Source organism: Rutilus rutilus (genome assembly GCF_951802725.1).
Source record: "Rutilus rutilus genome assembly, chromosome: 3".
Lineage (NCBI taxonomy): Eukaryota > Metazoa > Chordata > Actinopteri > Cypriniformes > Leuciscidae > Rutilus > Rutilus rutilus.
This window is the reverse complement of record NC_140211.1, coordinates 5,327,967-5,347,459: the sequence shown is the minus strand read 5'-3', so window position 1 is coordinate 5,347,459 and position 19,493 is coordinate 5,327,967. Positions and strand designations below refer to the sequence as shown.

Sequence of the window (19,493 nt, the reverse complement as noted above, 5' to 3'; positions counted from 1 at the left end):
TAAATAGGTATGGATCCATGGCTGAGAATTTTTGTTGCCATTTTTGTGTGGCTCAGTTTTAGGGTTTGGGCTTAAAGACTGGTGTTGATCTGGTGAAGACTGAGATTTAGGACACTATTAAAAACTTATGGTTATAAGTTATTATTTGGCTGAGATTTGGGCCAGTTATGGCTCATGTCTGTAGCTGTGTGACCCGGAGTATTGTATTGTTAGTAAGTATTGTTACAAGTTTATTCAAAAGCTGTCATTCATAATAATAATTTATGATATATTTAATTACAGTGCATAGGTGAAGTGTGTGTAAGGCTGGGCACTGCTTAGCCTGTCTATGGACTTGAGGCATGGGATTTTCTCACTCAAACCACTTCTGATGGCTTTTACAGGGAAATGCTGCCTATAACTGCTGGTCTAGGATCAGTCTTCTCTGTAATATAATCACATATTGGTGAAACCGATTTGGCAAACAATCCAGCGCTCTGGAGAATGTGAGGGTTTTATTTACAATGTGTTTTTGCAGTGTTGAGAAATGTAGCAAATCACAAACATATCTGTTGATTTCTTGAACGCAATGGCCAATCAGAGGAGTTTAAGATAGCATTAAACAAAAACTGTGAGTGGATTCTGATTTCTGCATGCTCACAAATCCTCTCATTATAACAAACTATTATGTAAATAAAAGATTCGGTGTGAAATCAGCTTCAGTGATTATAACAGAACTTTGTGAGAATGTGAAGTAAGATGAGTGACAGTGTTTCAGTGGTTATAAAGGGAGAGATCTTTGTGTGCTTTCTGCCATGCCAAATCCTGCATACAGTATGCTTGCTTTTCTGTTCAGATTAACAGTGTTTTGTGGAGCGTTTATGCTGGGATGTGTTGGTTGTGCAGTGACACGTAACCTGTAACTCTTTCAAGGAAATCTATTTAAATGTGTTGTTGAAGGGGAAGTGTATCTCAGCCGAACCCTGCAGTTGTTTCACCCTCCGCCTGTGGCCTATTGTGTAAAAATAAAAAAATTAATTCTGAAGTAAACATGCAAATGTAAATTGTTATTGAGTCAAAATCATGCACTGTGTAGTTGCACTCAAATGAGTTAAATTTATGTTTTTCAATGTTTTTGAAGCATTGTTATCATGCTTCCCTCTTTTGCATTACCTACAAATGATTCAAAGAGGCAAATTGTCCAGCACAGCAGTAAATGTAATGTCAGCATGTATCTGACACTGAATGTTCACAAGAGATTTGCTCATTCTGAAACTTCAAGGCTCCATCATCATCATTTTCCCTTCTCGTTAAGACACTTCCCTTTTCCTGATAATATTAGACGTCCAGTTAGATGCACATTCGAGGAATAATATTTGAGTAAACAACTTGAAGGAAGTCGAACTGACGACTAGTTGGCATAACTCTGAACATATGCTGTTAAATTGTTGAAATATCAATTAGAAATCTCAGGGGGCACTTCAAATAAATTAATTGGGGATTAATGAAACTTTGATAAATGCAAAATCATGTTATTTGACCACATACATTTAAATAATAATGAATTAATAAATAAATTATTTATTATTATAATACATTAATAATGCAAGCAGGCAAACCTGCAAACAGACAGATGTGAAAGTCACACAGTGAACTTGTAGTATGTAAGCGCCGGCTCTGACTCCAACACCAATAATTGTGCGGAAACTAAACCAACAGAAAGTAATCTGCCGTAATTCACATAATTATACACTGATTTCTTGAATTTCTGCATCAATAGGAAGAGAAATCAAGCGTAGTGTCAGTTCTGGCAGGTCACGTTAGTCAAGCTCGCATCAGCTGACTCTTATTTGATCCACATCTACCTTTAGGAATACGACACCTATCACTGTACACATATAAGCTCCTTCAGTATTATCAGCAGATATCGTGTTTCTCAGGAGCTGATCACCCTCCTCCATCCCCAGCTCCTCCTCTCGCTCAGTCAGGATTTGGGCTTCTGAGTCCCCTTGAATCAGAAGAAATTCTCGAATTATATTGTACTTTAAAATCCTAAATTATTATCAGCAATACATTCATGTTGGTTGTGTTCTGTTTACCCTGAGGGGGGTTATTGCTGCTCTCCTGCTCTTATCCATGCTAGGCTTCCCAGAACAGAACCATACCGCCTATCCAAACTGTATGCTAATTGTCAATCATATTTGACGATAGTGGTCCTGACAGAATTACAATAATAGAAATGAAGTTCCAAGTGCACAACTGAAGTGAACATTGATCATCATAATGTTCAAACAAAAACATTTTAGGAAAATCAACATCAATTTATGAAGTCAGCTTATGTGATGTTCTCTCAAATTTTTCAGTTGTATTGACAATTGAACATTGAAGATGACGTCGGGAAATGAGTGAATGCAACTAGACAAAGAAAACTGCAGAAGTGGAGGAAATGAGTGAGAAGTCTTTTGTTTATTGCAAGGCATTTTAAGGCAAACTGCCAACATAATCTCTTATCATATTATACTTTTAATTAGGACTAGATCTCCATCTAAGTATTCCCAGAGCATATTCTGAGTTTAGCTAAACTGCATTTTTATCTTATGCTCCTATTATGGAATGAAATGCAGAGTATTGATGTTAGATGTGCTCATCTTTAAATAATTTTTCATATAATTGAATTGAACAGTTTTTATTAATCTTTAATAATGTTAGTTAATGCAAATGCAACTGTTAGTTGACCCTATTGACACCCACAACTTTTGATTTTAATATATTGGTAAATGTTGAAATTAACATTAGGATTAATACGATTAATGTAGAAGTATTTATCATTGTTGGTTCCTGTTAACTTATGGTAATCAATGGAACCTTATTGAAAAGCGGTACCGAATCTCCTGAAGGCAGAATCTCAAAGATGCAAAAACATCCTCTAGGTTTTGCTGACTTGCAAGAATCGTGTTTGTGATGAATTTCCAAGAAACGTGTTTGCGGTGCATTAAAAACAGGCTCATCACTCCTCCCTCTTTCCCACTCAATAAAAATCAGTCAAATGAGCATCTCGAACACTTTCTGAACTCCAGCTCAGACTCAACAAGACTCTTTCATTTCCACGAGCTCAAGAACGGCACACAGGTAAATCTATATATGCTGTACGCATGTAAATCATACAGTTCAGATGCTGAAGATCATCTTAATAATGCATCTACTGTCTTTAATATTCTCATTTTAATCTGTCACAACTAGTCTTGAGGAATCTTCACATCAATATATTAATCTGTTGTTATTAAAAGAACGGCTTTGAGGGCTTCCTGTGTTTTTTTCCATCTAAATAACAGCTTAATATAATGTAAAATATTATTATTAATAATAAATAAAATATTAAACAAAATAACACATATTAATGTGGCAATAATTCGCTGCAAAATAAGAGTATTTAAGAAAATATTATTATTGTTACTTTAGTCATGTAGAGATATATTCATGCAGCCGTGTTAGAAGTTGTTCATTATCTTATTAATGGCCGATTTCCACTGATTGTGAAGCTCTAAGTGTCTGTCACTCTCTTGTTCTCAGGATGAGATCTGCGCTTCTCCTCGTTCTCCTGGTTCTCCTCGTCACTCTGGTGTTCGCTGATGTCAGATTTCCCTGCCAGAGATCTTGGAATAACAACGCTTATAATCAGTTTGAACACAAACATATTCTCTCATATGATTTTGATACAAACAGTCGAGATGCTTGGGCAGAGTACCTAACAGAGAAGGGACTTTGTGGCAGAACTAATCTCCAGTCCTTCCTCCGCAAAAACAACAAGGATAGCATTATAGATATCTGCAATGGAGAAGGCATCAGCGACAGAGACAACCTGTGCACCAGCAAGGAACTGTTCACAGTGTACACTGTTCAAAGCTTTAGATTAGTTAATCAGTGTATAGTTTACCATCTAGAAGAGATTGAGCGCTATGTGGTTGTAGCTTGTAACGTCATTGACAACCAGTGTTTGCCTGTTCACTATGAGACACAAACTGACACACCACCAGATCAAAATGGTCAGATCTGCAAACCGCCGACATATTGGCAGAGGCAATGGGTATGAAGGGTGGCTGTACAATAGAGAACGTCACTGAGTAATTTTTACTTAATCTCTAGGATGTTTCGCATATTACGCATCATTATCCAAGACGAATGCAAACATGTTCATAAGCTTCACTTCTATCATCTAACATCACTTCTACATCTGCTTTTAGTCCTTTCAGGTCTGAGACTCTCATTTATATTTGTGAACGCTTCATTTAATCTGTCCATTAGTGAATCAGTGAATGATTTTTTTTATTTTTTGGGGGGGGTTCCCTGAAGTCTCTGTTGCTGTTTATCACTGTTTTCAGATACAATTAAAGCAATTTCTAGACATTTCCATGTGTAATTTTGAGAACTAAACAATTTTTTTTCTAGCTCTTTTATATTCTTTAAAAATACAACTATGTAAAGGTGTGGTGATATGGTTTTGCAGAACCAAAGTTGTGTTATTCCTGCTAAAAATAAAAGATCTAACTGTCTGTCAGTGTGAGTGTCTTACTGTACATTCCCACATCATGGGTCGATGGTCAGTTTGGCCGGTCTGTGTGTGTCTCACACTGTGATCCTGAACAAACACACAGAAAGAGATGAACGTTTGATAATGTTCATGGATTTAAAATAAAAGAGAAGTAATAATGGGAAGCTGAAAGTCAAGCTGTGTGACACATTAAACCAACCAGAGGTCTGAGCTCCAGAGGTCTTTAAAATGACTGAAACAATGAGCTGAAACAGCAATAAATCAAGATATTTCTATTTACATTCACCCCCTCAATTACTGTATTTAGGAGGAAGCCTAATTTTAAAAGTGTGATTTCCAGACAAAAAAAAAAAAAAAAAAATTAATGAATCTTTAAAAATGAATGCATATTTTTATAGTTATATGCCAATCTCTAAAATATTTTATCACTTATAAATTGTGTGTTAAAATGTTTTAAACATCATTATCCATTAACTGACATGTGTAAATTTACTGGTTAAAAAGAGCAAGATCACTAAAGAACATTCAGCTCCTAAAACCATCAAATTGAATTATTTCAACTTTAATTGTAACTAATTTAGTTACTTATTTGAATCTATGATCTTGTTATTTGACAAACTCATGTTAACCGACTACACACATACAAATATAAATGTACATCTTTGGAGATCTTAACCAGCAGCGGCCCGCCGGCGGGCCGGATGGGGCGTGACTAAACTTTTATTAATTTTTTAAGCTTTGTTTTATAACAAATATTCAACTGACAATCATAAACTATGCATCATTTGAAAGCTAAAACACTCAAGAATCATGTTCTAAACTTGTTTTTGCAATCAATACACCAGAGAGGAAAGGGTTAAATTAAATCCAAGAGGACTGGTTATGAAAAAATAAGCAAAATGAACCGCTATACTCATCTTTCATCTCGTATGGTTCATATCAGTTCGGACGAATCCAAGAAACAACAGCATACATTACACTGTAAGGGTCCACTCTTCAAAATGCATCCCACTTTTTAATCCAAAACAACGACAAAATAGGGAAAAAAATGAAATATCCTCCTTTGTTTGCATGAGCGTTTTCGAGATAGAGTTCGCATCACGTTCATTTTCAAAGAAATATCGATTCTAATCCGTATTCCAACACTCAAAAGCCATCTCACCCCCGTACTTTACACTCTTCCGGATAAAATGAGACATTCCACAGCTCTCTCGTTCAATCACAGGCTTTGTTACTGACCAAAACAGTAAGAGACCGACTGACAGGCTGAGCGCGCTGTCAATCTCGCACCTGGGGTTTCGACTGGATAAAAGCCTGGATAAAGCCGGCCAATGTCCAGTCGGCAAAGTTTTGATTGATGGGAGTATTAGCCAACTAAAATCGATTGCAGTGATAGTCAGTTTATGCAAGCATATTCGTCAAATTCAAGTGCTCAATGTTTTCATTCACATGCGCGCTTTCGCCACACGCGCGGCTCGCAGACACGCACACACATAATGCACCGACCATAGACTGTAAACAAACACACACACGCAATGTTTTTACACATGAAGCTTGCATAAATGCACGGATTTACTCCAAAGCATGTTTCTGATCATCTCGATCATGGATCGTCGACTACAGAAGAGATTTGAACGTGTTATTGATGAAGATGAAGATGAAGAGGAGCCGCGACGAAGAGCAGCAGAAAGTAATAGGATATTCATTATAATTATCAGTTTATTGCAATTTATTTGAGTAAAAACCACGTTTGTAATTACAAAATATTCTAAAACATTTATTGTTTTCTTTTTATGTATGTTATACATTAGTTTGAAAACGATCACTGCTGGAATGTCTATAGATGTAGTGAGAAATCACTGTTTTTGCTATTAGAATTGTTCAAAATAAAGGGAATTTTGTTCAAATGTTCAAATGTTGTGCTGAAATCGTTTTTTTTCTTGTGTGGTTTGAAGGGCAGAACAGTTCTGAATTGATATACATGTATGTAGTAGGCCTATGTAGTGTTTACTCTTTATGTGAAGGTGTTGGGTGCCAGGTGTACATTTGGAGTCTCCAAATTGCATTTTGGAAAGGACGCCTATACTTTTCTTGAATAAAAGCTTACAGAAACTACATTTTTGGGAGTATCATCCTCAAATTTGAATCTAAACATGGTCAGACATTCAGTTTTATCTGTATGGTGTTTTCAGGCCCTTAACATAAAAGTCTGATACATTTTTCCCTAAGTGAAGTTAATTCAAAGATATCGTGAGTCACTTTCATGTAAATTTGACCTTGTTTTATTCTGTTCCTATGCTACTTTGAGTTATAATGACTCTTGGGTAACTAAGTTTCAAGTGTCTAGATTAAAAAAAGATCAGAGTTATGAATGTGGACCATAGGGTTTAAGAGCTACAGACATTTGTATTTGGGTATGTCATTTTCTGAAAATTCTCAAAAATAGGGGCGCTGGTTAAGGCAAGGCAATGTTTTGTATATATAGCACACTTTATTTTTTTTTATTTTTATTTTTTTCATTTCTATAATGCATGTACAACAATTATTTTGATAATTGATTTGTTGGCTGATTATTTCTTTGATTAATCAGATTTAAAAAAGACAGATTTGCATCCAGACCTGCAGATGGCGCTCATGGAACATGAATTAACTAGTGTGAAGTTAAATTTGGTGATCAGAAAAACACAATGGCAGGGCGTCAATTCCTGTTATTGTTTTACTACTTTCAAGATGATTTCAGGTCGTGTTTGTTCATTGGAAATGTATTAATTTTCTTACCAATAGGTTTACTAGTTTAAGAAGAAAGCAAAAGCTTGGTGTGACCAAAGCTTCTGCTTACCTTAAACTTCTATTGCTGTTTCTTAAAACTGAACATTGTTTAGAATCTTCAATAAATCTCCTGTTGACCAATGAAACAATTACAGAAATCAACATTTAATCTTTAGAAATTAAGTTTGAAGTTGGAAAACTGCTTTTGACTGGAGCCTATATTAATGTTTAAACTATACATACACACAATGTTTATTTGCTCATTGTACAGGTGAAATAAGTAAAGTAGTAAAACAATTAGCATTTTAGTTGTATTTTTTCAGTAGCCATTTGGTACGTTATTAAATGAAACCCATGAAATAACCTGGGGTTAAGTGCTTTACTTAAAACACAATACCTAATACTGTATCCTTAATAAGAAGAGAGTTAGCGCTTCCTAATTGTTATGTTCTGTTTTATTGTACTGGCCCTTTAAGTAAATCTGTACAGGTGCTCGTGAGAAGGCGCACTGACATGCGTAGTGAGAGAGTTCAGTAAAAGTGGATTTTGTATTACACAATGTATCTTTATTGACTGAGAAACATTACAACACTAATAAGTTTATACATGCAAAACAAAGAGAACAAAACTAAATGTAGAGCTCCTCAAAATAAGTATAGAGAAAGTGAAAGTCAGGAGCATAAAGCCTGGGTCTACCCCTGGTCAGACTCACTGAGGGCTCCTCTTCCGGGACAAGCGTCAGCTCTGTCCACTTGTCCTCTGGCTCTGGCTGACACGTTGAGTGACAGCTCTCCGTCTGCGGGGGCGTTCACACGATTCCTCCGCGGTCACAGGTGGTGAAACAGGCTCTGGGTCAGGCTGTGTTCTGGACCGGATGATAGCGTCCCTCCAGTTTAATCCAGAGTTGTTTCTGGAGTTGTTTCTTTTGTGGTACTTCTTAAATCTTTTTTTGCACTATAACAACAACCTTGTTACATGCTGCCTCTTTGGCTAGGCTATATGATCAAATCAGAACACATGGTAATTATTCTTTTATCAAAAAGAATGCTCACCCCTCGTGCGTTTCTTCCAGAAAGGATTTCCTGATCCAGGAGGGAAGAAAACTGTACTCAATGATCCAAGGTCCAGTCAGGTGATTATAGTAAATGTTTTAACAAACTTTATTAAAATAATCAAATGAAAAGAATACTTGTTACAGATTATAAATGAGTACTAACTAACAGATGTAAAAATAGCTAAAGCTGGTAGGCTTCTTGCGTCTAGTAAAAGCTGGCGTACTAGATTGTTGATTGCAAGGAAGAGCAATAAATCTTCCTTTGTTCGCTTCTTATATAGTCTTGAATTCGGCTGAATTCAGGTCCTGCCTTTTAATTGTTTTCCACTCAGCATAGCTTTTAGCAAAATGTCTAACAGCATAGCTCTAACAGTCTTTGATACTAATCTTCCGCACAAGCTCGAGCATCTCCGCTTCTGGCATCTCACAGAAAGTAGGTGACTTCCTGTTCTGTTGTTTTGCTCCAGAAACAAACGTTGCGTAGGAAATGCCATTCTGATAAGGGCCTTTGACAGGGCCTCTGACACCCCCTGTTGGCATTGACAAAGCTTTCTGGTTTCTAAATCTCACTTTTTTCCCTATAAGCCTTTTTGTTTTTTTACTGGTTTCACCCATAACATCTCTCACTTGAAATCTATCAAGATTATCTGTAAAATTTGTGCAATATATACTGGGTATAATACAATCACCCTCAATCTCATACAAGCGGTGGCTGATTCCATCAGATTTGCGCAGCATTAATTTGACCTGTTTAATTTGATCATTAGTCATCCCGGATAGGGAACATGACCTCTTCAGATTCCACATCACCTGTCGGTACCACTGACAGTCCACTGGCTGCCATCGGAACTCGAGCACCGATCTTGATACTTTCATAAGCTTGTCCAGATTGTACTGGTTCACGGCAAACGGTATTCCCCTGTCTGCCACATCCCTGGTCAACGGTACCACTGCCCATGACCATAGGATTTCCTCCACCAGAACTTTCTGTTGGGACATAAACACAACCATATGCATATTGGTAACTGCTAAGCCCTGCTCGGCCTAAGTCACCTCCCATCCATTGTCTATATATTATTCATATTACTAATTCTAGGCCGCCACTTTCAGTTTTTCTGTGGAACACACGTGGTTCAAGGTGATAGGTCATTGCTGTGTGATTATTTTTTGAGCCAGCTTGTATGGATAGAAGATCATTGATTTTACAGTGCATAAAATTAATTTCTATATACTCCATTTAAGGAATTTACAGGTCACCCAGGGTCCCAAGATATCCATTCGTTCCCTAAGTTGGGTCAGGACTATCTCACCAATTTGGTTCATCTTTATACCAAGTACTACAGTACAATAAGCACACAGGTTGATCCATTCATTAGCTACATAACATATTATTCTTATTTCTCTGTTGTTAGTACATGCAACATTTGATGTGGCTACATATGAAAATCTCTTCTGGTTATTGTCTTATCCTGGGTCCTTAGCCTTGGGCGTCTTGCATTGGAGTATGGATCCTATTCAGATATTATAGGAGGAAATGTCAAATCCAGGCTAAGACAAAAGTTTTTAACAGATTTCATAATTTTCTTCATATAATACCAGTCATTAATCACTATCATTATCGCAATGCAAAACATCCGAGAATCATGATAATGTTCAGAGATCATCATTACTGCAAATGCAAATGTTAATATTGCTATCAGGTAGGTAGCCATTTTTATTCCTCCAGCCTCTGCCCTCCTGGCGGCCAACAGTGTCAGACATATGATCACCATCAGTGCAGAGGCTAGTCCTAGATATTTAATCCAGTCCATCCCAAGATAATGCATCATCATGGTAAATGTGGTCAGCATTATATTGAGGATTTCCAAAAGTATTAAGCCACTAGTTCCAAATATGGATTTTGTCCTAGGGCTTTTCACAACTTGTCCAATTAATATTCCTGCCAGACTTAGCCTTTTACGCAAATTGAATAGTGCTATATTACAAATTGCAATTGGAATTTGCCATACTCCCCTTAATCCCAGTATCATCATTAGCCAATACAGGCTTAGTATTACATTATAAATTAGAATTTGAGATTTATTTACCGGCGGATTGGACCAAGTTGGTTCACTCATATTGGAATTGTTTCCCCATGAATTTGGTTCGAATGCGGATGCCATGGTTCAAGTCCTTCAAGGTTTCTTACAAGATCAGGGGTTGTTCAATTCAGTTTGAGTTGATCATCAAACGAGTTCAAAGAATAAGCTATGTGTTCATCCTTTTTAACTGCTAAGAATTGTTACCTCTCCTTCTGCTTCTACGTCAGTCTCTGAGTCTGAAAAATCAGCTGACAGAGAGATCTTGCGGTTCCTGGCTTTTCCGGCCAGCTGTTGTAACTGTCAACACTTCACACACACACACACCCAGTGACCTGAATGTGACTCCCAACATAGAGACAATTATTATTGTTCCAATTATATAATATACCACAATTTTTATAATTTCCCAGCTATCCAAAAGTATATTCCAAACCTGATTAGCTTTTTCTTTAATTTTTTCACCCATATCCTCGAATGCTTTTTTCACAACTTTAGTGATTAATGTAGTTAGGGTCAGGTTTGTCGGTCCTTTGGTTTTTGTCCAAAGGTCGATTCTATGGATCCAATGAGCTCCCAAACTTTCCCCTTCAATGAAATCATCTATGGGCTCCAATAAATCTCTCCAGTCACTTACATAACTAATGTGCGGAATGATAGCGCATATTTTTAGCGCCTCACAGAAGGTCTATGGTTCGAGTCCCAACTGAGACAGACGGTCTATCCCTCTGATCTAGTTTCTCTCGCAATCCAAATATGTTTGAATTACAGATACTATATCATCTATAGGTGTGGATCCATGGCTGAGAATTTTTGTTGCCATTTTTTGTGTGGCTCAGTTCTGGGGTTTGGGCTTAAAGACTGGTGTTGATCTGGTTTACTGAAGACTGAGGTTTGAGAACACTATTAAAACTTGTTCTTCTGACCCAGTTCAGATCTGGATATTATTTTGCTGAGATTTGGGTCAGTTATGGCTCATGTCTGTGGTCCAGATCTGGGCTGTCATTCTTTGCCTCATGTGGGCAGAGTGAAACTGGATGTGTGTAGCAAATAATAAACATATCTGTTGATTTCTTGAACGCAATGGCCAATCAGAAGAGTTCAAGTTAGCATTGAACAAAAACTCAACCATTTTGAGTGAGTCCTGGACGCTCACAAATCCTCTCATTATAACAAACAATTATGTGAATAAAAGATTTGGTGTAGCTTCAGTGATTATAACAGAACTTTGTGAGAATGTGAAGTAAGATGAGTGACAGGTTTTTAGTGATTATAAAGGGAGCGATTTTTATGTGCTTTCTGCCATGCCGAGTAGACGCTCTTAGGGGCCGCTCACATATCGCGTCTTTTGCGCGCGCAAGTTCGTTATTTTAAATGTAGCCGCGCGGTATGCGCGCTCATAATGGAAGCGACGCGCTCGCGGTGCGACGCGCTCGTTTTTTCCAAGCACGTCCGCGCCGCATCGAGATAAAAACATCTCAACTTTTCAGAATGCCGCAAGCGCACCGCAGGTCACGTGACAAGAACCAAGCTTAGCAACGACAGACGCCTCCGGAGCGCAACCACCCGAGCGCTTTGGAAAAAGGAGAACGCGGAGCGCCTAGCGTTTTCGACGCGTTTTTATGCGCGATATGTGAGCGGCCCCTTAAACAGGCAAATTGTCCAGCACTGCAGTAAATGTAATGTCAGCATGTATTTGACACTGAACTTTCACAAGAGATTTGATCATCCTGAAACTGCACCATCATCATCACTTTCCCTTCCCTTCCTTAGTCGTCAGTTTGACTTCCTTAAGGTTTTGCGCTTTTCAACTTTTCAACTCTCACACAATGTGTGAGAGTTTTCAACTCTCACACATTCAGTGTGAAACACTTTTCACACGCTCTCACACCACACCACACATCCATTTTCTCACGCTGAGAAAAATCGTGAAGCAAACACACTGATGACACCGACAGACAAGAGAGAGAGCAGGTTACTTTTGATATGAAACAAATTCTCAGCACTCAGATTCTGTCAATCTTATAACGAAATCAACAATAAATACAGTTTTGGCGCTTGTAAATGTGACGTAACAGATCGCTGTAGCGCCTCAGCTCAAACGGCACATGAACAAACATACTCTTTACTACTAGACTAGATGATAGTAAAGAAACACGAATGAACAATAGGTGTGTTGAAAGATACAGCACTGTAAAAAATTTGTAACACTCCCAAATCAAAAATTTTAATTGACCGATAACATCTACATTTTTCAATTGGCCCAAGTGAAATTCTGTAAATTCTAAAATTAAATGTACAGATTTTCACTTGGGCCAATTGAAAAATTTAGATGTTATCGGTCAATTAAAATTTTTGATTTGGGAGTGTTACAATTTTTTTACAGTGAGTACAACTTACCGAAATGTATATGCCTCATACATAATTTCGATCAATCAGTGTTTTCCAACAGTGGAAAGAGGTCAATAAAACAGCATGAGAACAATTATGTCACATAACGTTACATTTACCTCAGGAAAGCCATGACCATATATCGTTAGTTGGCTAGAAAAAATAGCTGTTTTTTAGTGTTTTGCTAAATATGTGCACAATATTATGTTTATTATGTTTTTACTTATATCATTGAAATATTATAATGTTGTTATTATAATAAAGCCCATTATATTTATATTTGAGGTGTGATTTTTAACCTTTAATAATAATAGGCTACCAGCTGACAGGGCTCTCTGTATGTTCACAGCATTAGGTGATTATTTATTTTATTTTATTTTATTTCTTTGAGAAAAATTTGCATGTACTGAACCTAATAGAATCAAGATCAGAATCAAATCCCAAGAATTGAATCAAAATCGTGAAACATTTGTGACCATGTAAACATTTTTGTCACTAAACTGAATAAAATTATGTTTAGTTACCAAATGTTTTGACAACCACAATACACTTATTGTGATGCATTTTATTTTTTACATAAAAAAAAGATAATTTTTTTACCCTAACCCTACAAGAAATAAAGCTTCTACTTCTGAAGTTTCCAAAGACCATGACTTTATGAACTTCTTTACTTACATTTTTGATAATATTAAAAGAGAAAATTATAACTATTTAACTGTCTACTACAGTATCACATCAGACAGTGCATTGTAGTATCCCTGAGAAAAAACAAAAATTCCATTCATTCGTTGAAATAGGAGGGAAAGAATTGTCTAAACTTGTTAAATCATCTAAATCAACAACATGTATGTTAGACCCTATACCGACTAAGCTACTGAAAGAGATGCTTCCAGAGGTCATAGATCCTCTTCTTAATATCATTAATTCATCTTTGTCACTAGGATATGTACCAAAAACTTTTAAGCTGGCTATTATTAAACCTCTTATTAAAAAAATGCAACTTGGTTCTACAGAACTAGTCAGTTACAGGCCGAATGTACGCAAATCTACTCGAATCTACCCTTTTTGTCAAAAATACTAAAGCAGAATCCTCACGACTATGTTCCTCTTTAACCCTGTCTCCTCGCGTCTTCACGAAAGTTGTCGAGGCAGCCCTTGTGCCACTCCGACAACACTGATTCTAGCTCACTCTCGAGACCAAGTTTGCGAACACAGGGACCTGGTGCTCGCACCTCACCCGTCTGGGCCTTCGGGTCAACTGGGAAAAGAGCAAACTCTCCCCCGTGCAGAGGATCTCTTTTCTTGGTATGGAAATTGACGCACGCAGTCACTGCTGACTTGCCTGAGTCAATTCGAGGGCAAGAATGTGGTTCCACTGAAATTATTTCACAGGCTCCTGGGACATATGGCGTCCCCAGCGGCTGCTACCTGGACAGGACCCCAGCGCCTTTGGCATGTCAGTTGCCTCGAGTTGCTGGCGGTACTTTTGGCTCTGCACTGCTTCCGTGTGTTGTTCAAGGACCAACACAAATAGTCCGCTCAGATACCGCGACAGCAGGGGCGTTTCTAGGTTTTAAAAACATCAGGGGCTGAGCCCAAAACATCAGGGGCTGGGTAACAAGATAACATGATTCGATACAGAGAATAATGTATATTTTAGGCCTATATGCAGGGGGCAGACTGGTTAAAAAATTCAGTCCTGGCACTGTAGCCACATCAGCACACATTACTACACAGACACACACATTCAAATGTGAGGTAGTTAGGGGGGTTCGGGGGCATGCTCCCCCGAGAAAATTTTGATTTCTCAGACCTACATATGTGCAATTTAAGGTGTTTAAAGGCCAACATTTTTGGATAACAATAGCTTTAAAAGCATGTCAGTGGGCAGTAGCATAAATAATTTGTCAAGCAGATAACAGATTCTTAAACATGAGAATGAGGATAAATGTTGAAATGAATGATCCACACTAGAAAATGGAAATGCAAAATGTTTCTGCTTATAGTTGACAATACACAATCACATTCTAGGAATGGCCTTAAATGAGAAATCTTTCAAGGATTATTTTGCATAGATGTAAACTTTTTAGCATTAAAGATTGGTTTCAGCAACTTGTTTCTTTTTTGAGTTAATCAATGTTTTTGGCACTATTAAATCAGTTCAATTAAATTTCAATTGTTCACTCATAAAGACAGTCACTTGATACCATTTCTGGCCTAATGATGCAAGTTGTGCAAACACAGACAAGCGGAGTGATAGAAACTGTGAAAAGGCTGATGCTGGTGAAATATTCTAACACATTCGAGGACCTTATATATATATATATATAGGCTACATACAGTATCAGAGTTAAATAGGATGTAATAATGTAATAATTATGTAATAATGTTAATCAAGCAGACTAAATCACATGACTGCGCAGCAATATTTAAGCTCATTATACAAAGGAAATAATAGCCTACAGATCTAGACAAATTGCTTATAGTTAAAAGAATGTCATGAACGATCATTTAGGCTAGATGTAGGCCTATTTTTCACATTTTTGGTCACAAAATATTTAGTCAGTTTTGATGACTTTGCAATATTGATAACATTTTAGAATATTAATAATGAAAATTGAGAAGGGCTACGCCAAAATGTGTAACATTTATGTAGCCTACAAAGGAATACAAAAGACCCGACATAGAGTTTTGACGCAGCTTTAATCTCCCTTTTGGTTATTTCAATACTTAATTGACGACAGAACACACGACGTTACATGCTAGTTTATTTTGCGTGATACAGGGCACGCCGCATTTGCGTGATTGAAGAGTGCGTGCCGCGAGCAAACGGCTGGCACGACGTAAGTAAGTTAGTTTTTCTGAGTTTTACTGACATATAGCCTGACAACATCTGGTGTGACTGAAGACTGTGCGGCGGTGCTGACTGCGTTATTTTTTTTAAACCGGTGCGGCGCGCGCGCCCCCGAAGTTCATCCGTGAGAAACTTGAAACTGGTGCTTGAACTTGAATTCAGGTGACTCATTAACACTCGCGCTACTGGCCACGCCCTGCTCTCACGGTTCGTGGACTCGTGCTGCTTGCCACTTTGCCTAATAATAATTATCAATAAATTATTTTTTTTGAGATCCGGGGCTATAAAAAAAACATCCGGGGCGCCCATGTCTAACGACGCGCTTGCGCGACAGTAGCTTACATCAACCGACAAGGTGGTCTACGTTCCTGCCGTTTGTTGCAACTCGCTCGCCACCTTCTCCTATTGAGTCAGAAGCATCTGAGGTCGCTTAGAGCCATTCACATCCCGGGAGAGCTGAACCGTGCAGCCGACGAGCTCTCACGGTTTCAGCCACTTCCTGGGGAATGGAGACTCCAGCTCCTGTGCAATATCAGGGAGGACAAGGAGCTGGTCCTTTTGGTTGCGCCTCATTGGCCCAACCAGACTTGGTTCTCCGAACTCGTGCTCCTCGCGACAGCACCTCCCTGGACAATTCAAAGACTTTTTTTTGTGACTTTGGTTTTATGTGTTTGTAATCTGTTTATGTGAAACTTATTTTGTGCTGCCATTTTGGCCAAGATTTATATCTAAATGGGATTATTCCTGGTAAAATAAATTATAAAAATGTAAAAATAAATGTATTAAAAAAATAAATAATAAAAAAGAATAAATAAATGTGTAACAGTTTTTATTAATCTTTAATAATGCTAGTTAATACACATACAACTGTCCATTGACCCTTCAATATTGACACCCCCAACTGTTGATTTTAATTTATCAGTAAATGTTGAAATTAAGATTAATACAAATAATTTAGAAGTATTTATCATTGTTAGTTCATGTAAACTAATGTAGGTAACCAATGTTAACAACTGGAACATTATTGTAAAGCGTTACTGAATTTCCTAAAGGTAGAATCTTAAAGATGCAAAAACATCCTCTAAGTTTTGCTTACTTGCAAGAAACGTGTTTGCGGTGCATTAAACACAGGCTCATTTTCACTCCTTCGTCTTTTCCACGCAATAAAAATCTGTCAAATGAGCATCTCGAACACTTTCTGAACTCCAGCTCAGACTCAACAAGACTCTTTCATTTCCACGAGCTCAAGAACGGCACACAGGTAAACCTATATATACTGTACACATGTAAATCATACAGTTCAGATACTGAAGATCATCTTAATAATGCATCTACTGTCTTCAATATTCTCATTTTAATCTGTCACAACTAGTCTTGAGGAATCTTTACATCAAGATATTAATCTGTTGTTATCAAAAGAACGGCTTTGAGGGCTTCCTGTGGTTTTCCATCTAAATAACAGCTTAATATAATGTAAAATATTATTATTAATAATAAATAAAATATTAAACAAAATAACACATATTAATGTGGCAATAATTCGCTGCAAAATAAGAGTATTTAAGAAAATATTATTATTGTTACTTTAGTCATGTAGAGATATATTCAGAAAACCATGCAGCCGTGTTAGAAGTTATTAATTATCTTATTAATGGCCGATTTCCACTGATTGTGAAGCTCTAAGTGTCTGTCACTCTCTTGTTCTCAGGATGAAATCTGCGCTTCTCCTCGTTCTCCTCGTCACTCTGATGTTCACTGATGGATGGGATTATGTCAGATACAAAAATAATCAACGTGAAAATAACAAATCTCCCTGCCAAAAATCTCCGAAGAACAATGCGTATGATGATTTTAAACGCAAACATATTATCTCAGGTGATTTTGATACAAACAGTAGAGTTGATTGGGCAAAGTACCTAAAAAATAAGACACTTTGTGGCACTGACAGACCTTCTCTCCAGTCCTTCCTAAGCAATAACAATGAGAATAGCATTCAAAATATCTGCAATGGAGAAGGCATCAGAGACAGAGACAACCTGTGCACCAGCAAGAAGACGTTCACAGTGTACACCGTCACGAAGAAGCAGCAGCAGAAGCCGTGTGAAGTTGTGACTATAGATGCGATTGAGCGCTATGTGGTTGTAGCTTGTGATGTCATTGTCAACCAGTGTTTGCCTGTTCACTATCAGACACAAACTAACACACCCCCAAATCAAAATGGTCAGATCTGCAAGCCGCCGACGTATTGGTGACATCATGGGCACAGTGGGGGTGAAGGGCATGCGCTCTATAGGCTTCAGTAGGGTTGAAAAGTAAAGTTAGTTGCAAGTAATTTCTACTTAATCTCTAGGATGTTTCGCATATTAAGCATCATTATCCAAGACGAATGCAAACATGTTCATAAGCTTCGCTTCTATCATCTAACATCACTTCTACATCTGCTTTTAGTCCTTTCAGGTCTGAGATTATCATTTATTTTTGTGAACGCTTCATTTAATCTGTCCATTAGTGAATCAGTGAATGAAAAATTATCAGTGATTTTTTTGTCATGTTTCAAAAAAGGTTTCATGAAGTCTCTGTTTTCTTGATTGAATAAATTATTGATGTTCATTGCTGTTTTCAGTTCAAGTAATAGCAATTTCTAGGCCTTTCCATGTGTAATTTTGAGATTGAAAATTTTTTTTTTCTTCAAGTTCTTTTATATTCTTTAAAAATACAACTGTGTAAAGGTGTGGTGTTATGGTTTTGCAAAACCAAAGTTGTGTTATTCCGGCTAAAAATAAAAGATCTAACTGTCTGTCAGTGTGAGCGTCTTACTGTACATTCCCACATCATGGGTCGATGGTCAGTTTGGCCGGTCTGTGTGTGACACTGTGATCCTGAACAAACACACAGAAAGAGGTGAACGTTTTAATAAAATAATGCTCATGCATATTTAATGAAAGAGAAGTAATGGGTAGCTGACATTCTAAACCGACCAGAGGTCTGGGCTCCAGGGCCTCAACACGACTGAAATAATGAGCTGAAACAGCAACAAATTAAGAGATTTCTATTTAAATTCACCCCCTCAACTAATGTTTTCTTTTACTTCGAAGGAAAACCAGGATATATGAGGAAACCAGTGGCGATTTGTTTAAGACTGCAAGGGAAGCTCGGCTTCCCCTATAGGCCTAATGTAAAAAAATGAATGGTCAAATATGTACTATTGTATTAACATTTTATTGACTAAAAATGCGTTAGAAAACGTTCATCTCAAAGACGAGTTCGTTCAGAATCAGTTACATACAGCAGGTAGGCTGACTCGATTTCCTTCTCATACATTCCCGTAGCGTCAGTGCATTTCCCTGTTGAAGCCCAGCTTCCATTGACTTCAATGGGGCTGCTTCGAAGAGTCTTTTTCAGCGCTTCGAAACTAGACGGTCATTGGATAAATGCTGCGATTATGTCCCGCCCATGGAAGCTCAGCTTCTCTGGGGGTGAACGGGGAGTGGGCTGGCCTGGACTCCGGGCTTCCGCATGATGATTGGAGGGTCTGGCGAAAGGCTGCGTCTCCTTTTGATTGACAGCGATTTCATACAATAAAAAGTCGCTGATGTTGAAGCTGTTCGAGCTCAGTCCCATCGCGGATTTTTCAAATACAAACTGCTGCAACCTATTTCTTGGTATTTGCTTGTCGAAATTGCTAGCCAATTTTTATAATACATTTCACAAAAAATAAACTGTCTGCACACTTGAACCCTTTAAGCAAATTGAATCACCAAGCTTTTGGTCAAAAGACCATCCTCGGGGCATACAAGCAATGAATGTAGCAATCAACTT

The 19,493-nt window shown here is 37.7% G+C and overlaps 3 long non-coding RNA genes across 3 annotated transcripts; 2 read left to right on the top strand and 1 right to left on the bottom strand.

The window, feature by feature from the left end:
- The first annotated feature begins 2,118 nt into the window (after positions 1 to 2,118).
- LOC311287717 lies at positions 2,119 to 4,529 on the top strand. The gene is made up of 2 exons (XR_014626785.1): positions 2,119 to 3,108; positions 3,550 to 4,529. It is a non-coding gene; the product is annotated as an uncharacterized lncRNA (long non-coding RNA).
- A 3,904-nt stretch (positions 4,530 to 8,433) lies between these two features.
- Positions 8,434 to 10,664, bottom strand: LOC311287718. The gene is made up of 2 exons (XR_014626786.1): positions 10,439 to 10,664; positions 8,434 to 9,862 (listed from the first exon to the last, which is right to left on the bottom strand). It is a non-coding gene; the product is annotated as an uncharacterized lncRNA (long non-coding RNA).
- Positions 10,665 to 16,806: 6,142 nt separating this feature from the next.
- Positions 16,807 to 18,471, top strand: LOC311287719. Its single transcript, XR_014626787.1, has 2 exons — positions 16,807 to 16,935; positions 17,383 to 18,471. It is a non-coding gene; the product is annotated as an uncharacterized lncRNA (long non-coding RNA).
- The last annotated feature ends 1,022 nt before the right edge of the window (positions 18,472 to 19,493 follow it).